Below are 6946 nucleotides of genomic sequence, written 5' to 3'. Positions count from 1 at the left end.
GTAGTATTCTATCGTGAAGCAATTTCTGTGTCGCATCGTCAATGTGACGGTGCGAGCGTTACAGCAAACGGCTAGTGGTATCTTCGTTACAAGTTACTGGTATTCCAGGAGAGGTTCCATGCGGAGACCGTAGCAGCTGCGGTATCATAGATGTACACCAGTAGATTGAGTCCGACAACGTCCTCGAAGCCGATGCAGTTGCACAGCACCCGCCTAATAGCGAGACCACTCCTGAGGACGGCATTAGTCTCTTGGAGAGAAATCGGAAGGGAGCCTAGAGCATGTAATCGCGATGCAATTTCTGTGTTGCATCGGCAATGTAAGGGTGCGATGGTTACAGTAAATTGGCAGTGGTGCATTGCTTACGTGCTACTGTACCATAGATATACACTAGCAGAATAACTGCGACAATGTTCGCGAGGCTTATGCATGAGCTGAGCATCCGCCCGTTGGCGAGGCAGTTCCTGAGGGCGGCATTAATGCCTTGGATTGACGTCTGCAGTGAAACAGTGCTATGCAATGACGAAGCAATATCTGTGTCCCATCGTCAATGTGAGTGTGTGTGGGTTAGAATGAACCGGCAACAGTGCATCGGTTAAAAGTTACTGGACAGCCACTTGGGGTTATATGCGATGACCGTATCGGATCAAGTTTCATAGATGTAGAGCAGCAGAATGACGTCGACAATGTCCTCGAGGATTATGCAATGCCTCAGCACCAGTCTGACAGCGAGACAACTACTGAGGGCGGAATAAGTCTCTTCGAGAGACGTCGGCAGGCAGCCTCTAGTATCAAATCGCGAAGCAATTTCTAGGTCACATCGTCATTGTGAGGGTACGAGGTTTGGAGTAAACTAGCATCGGTTACAAGCATCGGTTACAAGCTACTGGACTCCCTGGAGGGTTTCCGTTCGCCGACCGTATCCGTGCCAGTATGATAGATACACACTAGCGGTATGACTCCAATAATGTCCTCGAGGCTTGTGCAATAGCCCAGCTCCAGCCTAATGGCGAGACAATTCTTGAGGGAGGCATTAGTCTCTTGGAGAGACGAAAACTGGGAGCGTGTGGTACGCAATCGCGAAGCAATTTCTGAGTTTCATCGTGAATGCTCAGCTGCTATGAAGTCAACTGATGATCAGTTTACTTCGTAGCAGCTGAGAGAGCTCCGCCTACCATCCTCCAAGGAAGCCATGGGTCTGAAGATGGTTATATAAATATAACCGAAACCAGACACCTATGTCATTGAGACGTAAGTATTGTGATCAAGGCTGAACTTTAGTTAAGATATCATAGATGTGCACTTGCCGAATGAATCCGACAATGTCCTCTTCACTTATGAATTAGACCAGTACCACTACCACTGGCGAGACAGTTGCTGAGGGTGGCATTGGTCCCTTGGAGAGACGTCGACAATGCAATGGCGCAGCAACTTCTGTGTCCCATCATTAATGTGGGTGTACGAGTCTTACAATAAACCAGCCACGGGTATCGGTTGCAAGTTGCTGCTTACTCGGAAGAAGTAACATGCGGTGACCGTAGCCGCGACAGTATCATGGATGAACACATGAAAAATGACTCAGACAATTTCCTCGAAGCTTGTTCAATAGATCAGCACCTGCCGAATGGCAAGACAACTTCAGAGGGCGGCATCAGACTCTTTGAGAGAAGTCGGCAAGGAGTCTGTAGTATGCATTTCTGTGTCTCATCGTCAGTGTGACGGTGCGACGAATACAGTAAATGGGCAGTGGTGCATCAGTTACAAGCAACTTCACTCTCAGTAGAGGTTACTTTCGCTGACTGTAGCCACACCCGTATCAGAGACCACAATGAACGATGTCCCCAATGCTTATGCAACAGCTCACCACTCACATAATGGGGAAACATTCTCTGAGGGCGACATTAGTCTCTCAGAGAGATGTCGGCAGGAAACCTGTAGTATTCAATCGCGACACATGTCACTGTGAAGGTGCAAGGGTTACTGTACTTTAAAGGGGCAACGGACTACTGGACGCCCACGAGAGATTCCATTCGCCTACCGTAGCCGTGCCAGTATCGTATATGTACACTAGCCGAGTAACTCCGACAGTGCCCTTAATGTTTATGCAATAGCCCAGCACCCGCCTAATGGTGAGACAACTCCTGAAGGCGACATTAGTCTCTTGGAGAGACGACGGCAGGGAGCGTGTAGTATGCAATCGCGAAGCAACTTCTGTGTCGCATCGTCAGTGTGATGGTGCGAGACTTACAGTACACGGGCAGTAGTGCTTGTGTTACAAGCTACTGAACACCCAAGAGAGCTTCCATTCGCTGACCGTAGCCGCGCATGTATCACAGATATACATTAGCAGAATGACTCCGAGAATGTCGTCAAGCCTTATGCAATATTTGTGCTTTAGGCTTATGGCAAAGTGGCTGGGAGCCTGTAGTATTAAATCTGCTTCATGGCCGTCGATGTTCTGCTTACCTGCCCTGGTCGTTGACGTAATTTTATTCTGTGTATTTTCCTCGTCATGTTGTTGCTGTGCAGCGTGACGTGTAATTCGACAGGTGAGGTGTTGTTGGTCGTTGTTTGTGCCAATATAGTGTGTAGTGTATTTAAATCTTGTGGTCGTTTTGCTGGTTGTGTGGAGCGGAATTGATCTGGTTGTTGGTCTGTCAGCTGTCTGTCAGTTGATTTGCCTCCAGATCAAGAAGTCGTTGGATGTTTTGCCTGTCTCGCCTAACGGGTGTTATTCTTACACTCCCAGGTCGACCCTTGGGAACTTCTGAGCGCCGTTTCTTGTGTGTTATGTAGTAATTTCCCTGATTGGATTTTAGTTATTTGGTTTATTTGTGGCTTTCAGCCGAGTATCAATATTTCTTAAATTAATGTTCTTGTCTTGCCCTTAAGGTATGACATTGTTATATTTTTATATGGGTCCTTCACCAGAATTTTACTGGAGAGGTTATAAGATAAGGCCTTATGCCTTTTAGATTGAAACTCTTTCTAGGCCTTAAGCCATTAAACATATTTGTTGTTATGTGGGTGGCCTTCAGCTGAGTATTAATATCTCTTAAATTAATGTCCTTGTCTTTCCCTTAAGGCATGAGATTGTTGTTCTTTATTTTATATGAAATGTTGTAAGATATGGCCTTCTGGACTTTAAAATTGAAACTCTTCTAGGGCTTAAGAGGAGCCGAAACGTCCAACTCCTCCATGTCAATTTTAGCAAACAGAAGGAACATTTTTTCTAAAACCATTAAACATATTGCTCTGAAATTTGCACTACATGTTCAGTGAATATTTCTCTACGAAGTTATAATGCCATGTTAAGAAATATTTATTGGTTTTTGTTTTACAATTTTTTAAACAGATGCTAATTTTTTCTCTAAAATTTTGCACTTTTTCTTCTATAACTCTTGAATTATACAATATTTTCTTACAATTTGCTATAAAAATGAATGAAAAGAAGTAAACAATATTGTGTGTAAATTTCGCTGATATACTGTTAGCAGTTTTTGAGAAAATGTCCTCAAAAACGAAAATTTTAAATTTACGGGAAATGGCTTCCAAAGTTTTTAATACATTCCTGCCGCATATTATGATTTATCAGCATCCTCTTCATTATCCAGTGTTTCTTTTTAGATGGTCTTTTATTCCCTTTTGCTGCATGTTGTAGGCTTTTGTGTCTTCTTCCTGCACCTTTTCGACTTTCTTCATCAATGAGGCGCATTGTGGAAATGACATTGTGTCCAGGTTGGAAACCTAAACGTTTCAGCACATCACATTTGATAATGTGTCCTTCATTGTATGTGGCCACTGCGTCATACACTGCAAAATTCAATGTTTTTAATCTGTACAAACACTCTTTTGGGAATCCTTATCCAAATTAAATTACTTACACTTTCATTTGGAGTTTGTGTTTTCCCATGCAAACACTTTTCCAATAAACTTGGCTGTGATAAATCTCTGAATATGGGGTTAATTACATCAATTGCAGCATTTGGCCAACGGTTCTTATGGGCACATTCCTTTTCTGATTGGTACTTACTCCATGAGTCATCACCTGTGGGGCACAGTGCATGTTGTGGGTGCTCATTTGTTGATGCAGTATGAAAATATAATGCCCATACTGCTCTCCTCATATGCTCAATGCTTCTTGTATTTTGCCTAATTGCACGCCCATAATACCTCTGCAGTCTTTCAATTGCTTCATCTGACGATCTTCCTCTTCCTCCAAGGGTCTTACCATCACTAAGCTTCTGGCATCCTAATGTCCAATTTTGTTTGCGCATGCGAGCCCCCATGCGGTTCTGCACTCCTGTTTTAAATGTGACTTTCGTTCCCATAAGGTTTGAGTTCCTCTACAGCTTCATATCCCTTAGAACCACCATCTCACAGATAGAGTATCGTACATTATACCACTCCTGTGAGCTGGAGGAAATTGCTTTCACTCTCTCTACTTCCATCGCTCTACTCGTGCCGTGAAAATTTTCTTCACAACTTTCACTACGTCCATCCTTGGTATTGCCCTTATATCTACAACGCTTTGAGAGAATAGCAACATCAATTACTTCGCTGTCACAACTCCATTTAGAGATTTATGACCTCTATGATGCCATGATCCATTTATAGCAACAGTTAAATCTCTACAATTACCATTATCTGTCACAGCTTCTTCAACTGCTTTCTTGATTGTTGCTTGAGCAATATCTTCAGCAGAAGACCCCACCTATTCATTATAAAATCCAAACTTGGTTGGTGGATTTGGCAAGTTCATAATTCCACATAACATTGTCCCTGCAGCGCTGCCCTTGCCAATGCAGCGCAAGCCATAACACTAGCCTAACATTTATATCATTCACCGTCTTCCCACTATTACCACTATGAGGAATGTGTGAAGTCATTTTCATTTCCAGTCCTCTTTCTTTGCAAACTTGGCATAATACGTTATTTTTCAAAATATTAGAGAGCAAAGAAATGTTTATTATTTGATTCACATCATTACTGTCACTTTCGTAGTTCTAGAATGAAATTTTCACTCTACAGCGGAGTGTGCGCTGATATGAAACTTCCTGGCAGATTAAAACGGTGTGCTCGACCGAGACTCGAACTCGGGACCTTTGCCTTTCGCGGGCAAATGCTCTACCAACTGAGCTACCCAAGCACGACGCACGCCCCCTCCTCACTGCTTTAATTCCGCCAGTACCTCGTTTCCTACCTTCCAAACTTCACAGAAGCTCTCCTGCGAACCTTGCAGAACTAGCACTCCTGGAAGAAAGGATATTGCGGAGACATGGCTTAGCCACAGCCTGGGGGATGTTTCTAGAATGAGATTTTCACTCTACAGCGGAGTGTGCGCAGATATGAAACTTCCTGGCAGATTAAAACGGTGTGCCGGACCGAGACTCGGCGTTTCAGCCCAATTTGATAAGGCCGTATGACTTTTGATTGAAGCTCCTCTTATTGCTTAACATGCAACCTCCAGCCTAGTTCCATTAAAATTAAGTTGCGAAGGCCTTCAGCCGATTAAGTTGAAGATTGAGAAAGTATTCTTGGTTGAAACCTCCAGAAGAACCTTATATTTCAATTTTGCTTAAGTCTTGTGTCTTGGATTTTGAATCTGGCCTTCAGCCCATCTAAACTTAATGAAAGGTGGTCGATCCAAGTTTTGAGTGTTTTGCATCGTCGTCGTAGTATTGTGTGTTGATAAATAAGGTTCGTATGTCGAGTGCAACTGAGAGGAACTCATTTGGCCCCTATCTACAACCTAATCCGCTCTGTCCTGCTAGCCGAGACATTTCATTGGCAGCAGAATGTGGTTACGTTTGTGCTTGCCATTCCAGTTACTGTCAGAGTGACCCTTGTTTTTTGTTGTGTGGCACAGTATTGTTTTGATGGTTGATTGTGTCATGTGTATTCAAATGGCGGTCAGACAGCGTCCAGGGATCGGCCTGCTCAGGAAGGACCATCTCGTTTACGAGCTGACAATAAGGCGCCAACCTACTGATGGCAGTGTTCCTGATTTAGTGGCTCGTTTAGGCGCTGCCGTTCTTCATCCGGTTGCCGTCACTTCAGCGGTGGTGGGTAAGACAGGAGCTGCCACTGAATTTTTGTTTAAGGCTGTTGGAGGCCTTGAGGACACTATTTGTTTTTTGGAAGGAACCCAACTTAGTGATAGTCGGCTCAATAGGGTGCGGACGCAGTTAATGCATTTAACTAATCGGATAGTGCATTTGGGCATGTCAGCCTTCATCTACATCTACATCTACATTTATACTCCGCAAGCCATCCAACGGGGTATGGGGCGGAGGGCAGTGTACGTGCCACTGTCATTACTTCCCTTTCCTGTTCCAGTCGCGTATGGTTCGCGGGAAGAACGACTGTCTGAAAGCCTCCGTGCGCGCTCTAATCTCTTTAATTTTACATTCGTGATCTCCTCTGGAGGCACAAGTAGGGGGAAGCAATATATTCGATACCTCATCCAGAAACGCACCCTCTCGAAACCTGGCGAGCAAGCTACACCGCGATGCAGAGCGCCTCTCTTGCAGAGTCTGCCACTTGAGTTTATTAAACATCTCCGTAACGCTATCACGGTTACCAAATAACCCTGTGACGAAACGCGCCGCTCTTCTTTGGATCTTCTCTATCTCCTCCGTCAAACCGATCTGGTACGGATCCCACACTGATGAGCAATACTCAAGTATAGATCGAACGAGTGTTTTGTAAGCCACCTCCTTTGTTGATGGACTACATTTTCTAAGCACTCTCCCAATGAATCTCAACCTGGTACCCGCCTTACCAACAATTAATTTTATATGATCATTCCACTTCAAATCGTTCCGCACGCATACACCCAGATATTTTACAGAAGTAACTGCTACCAGTGTTTGTTCCGCTATCATATAATCATACAATAAACGATCCTTAGAAGACCTTACTGCTTAATTTTATGTGTTTAGAA

General features: G+C 44.1%; 1 non-coding gene across 1 annotated transcript; it reads right to left on the bottom strand.

The window, feature by feature from the left end:
* Positions 1–5076: 5076 nt before the first annotated feature.
* Trnas-cga (transfer RNA serine (anticodon CGA)) lies at positions 5077–5149 on the bottom strand. Its single transcript has one exon. It is a non-coding gene; the product is annotated as a tRNA-Ser (tRNA).
* Positions 5150–6946: the final 1797 nt, after the last annotated feature.

Source organism: Schistocerca serialis, chromosome 9 (genome assembly GCF_023864345.2).
Source record: "Schistocerca serialis cubense isolate TAMUIC-IGC-003099 chromosome 9, iqSchSeri2.2, whole genome shotgun sequence".
Lineage (NCBI taxonomy): Eukaryota > Metazoa > Arthropoda > Insecta > Orthoptera > Acrididae > Schistocerca > Schistocerca serialis.
Note: the sequence above shows the minus strand (reverse complement) of the source record. Positions and strands in the feature narration are given on the sequence as shown.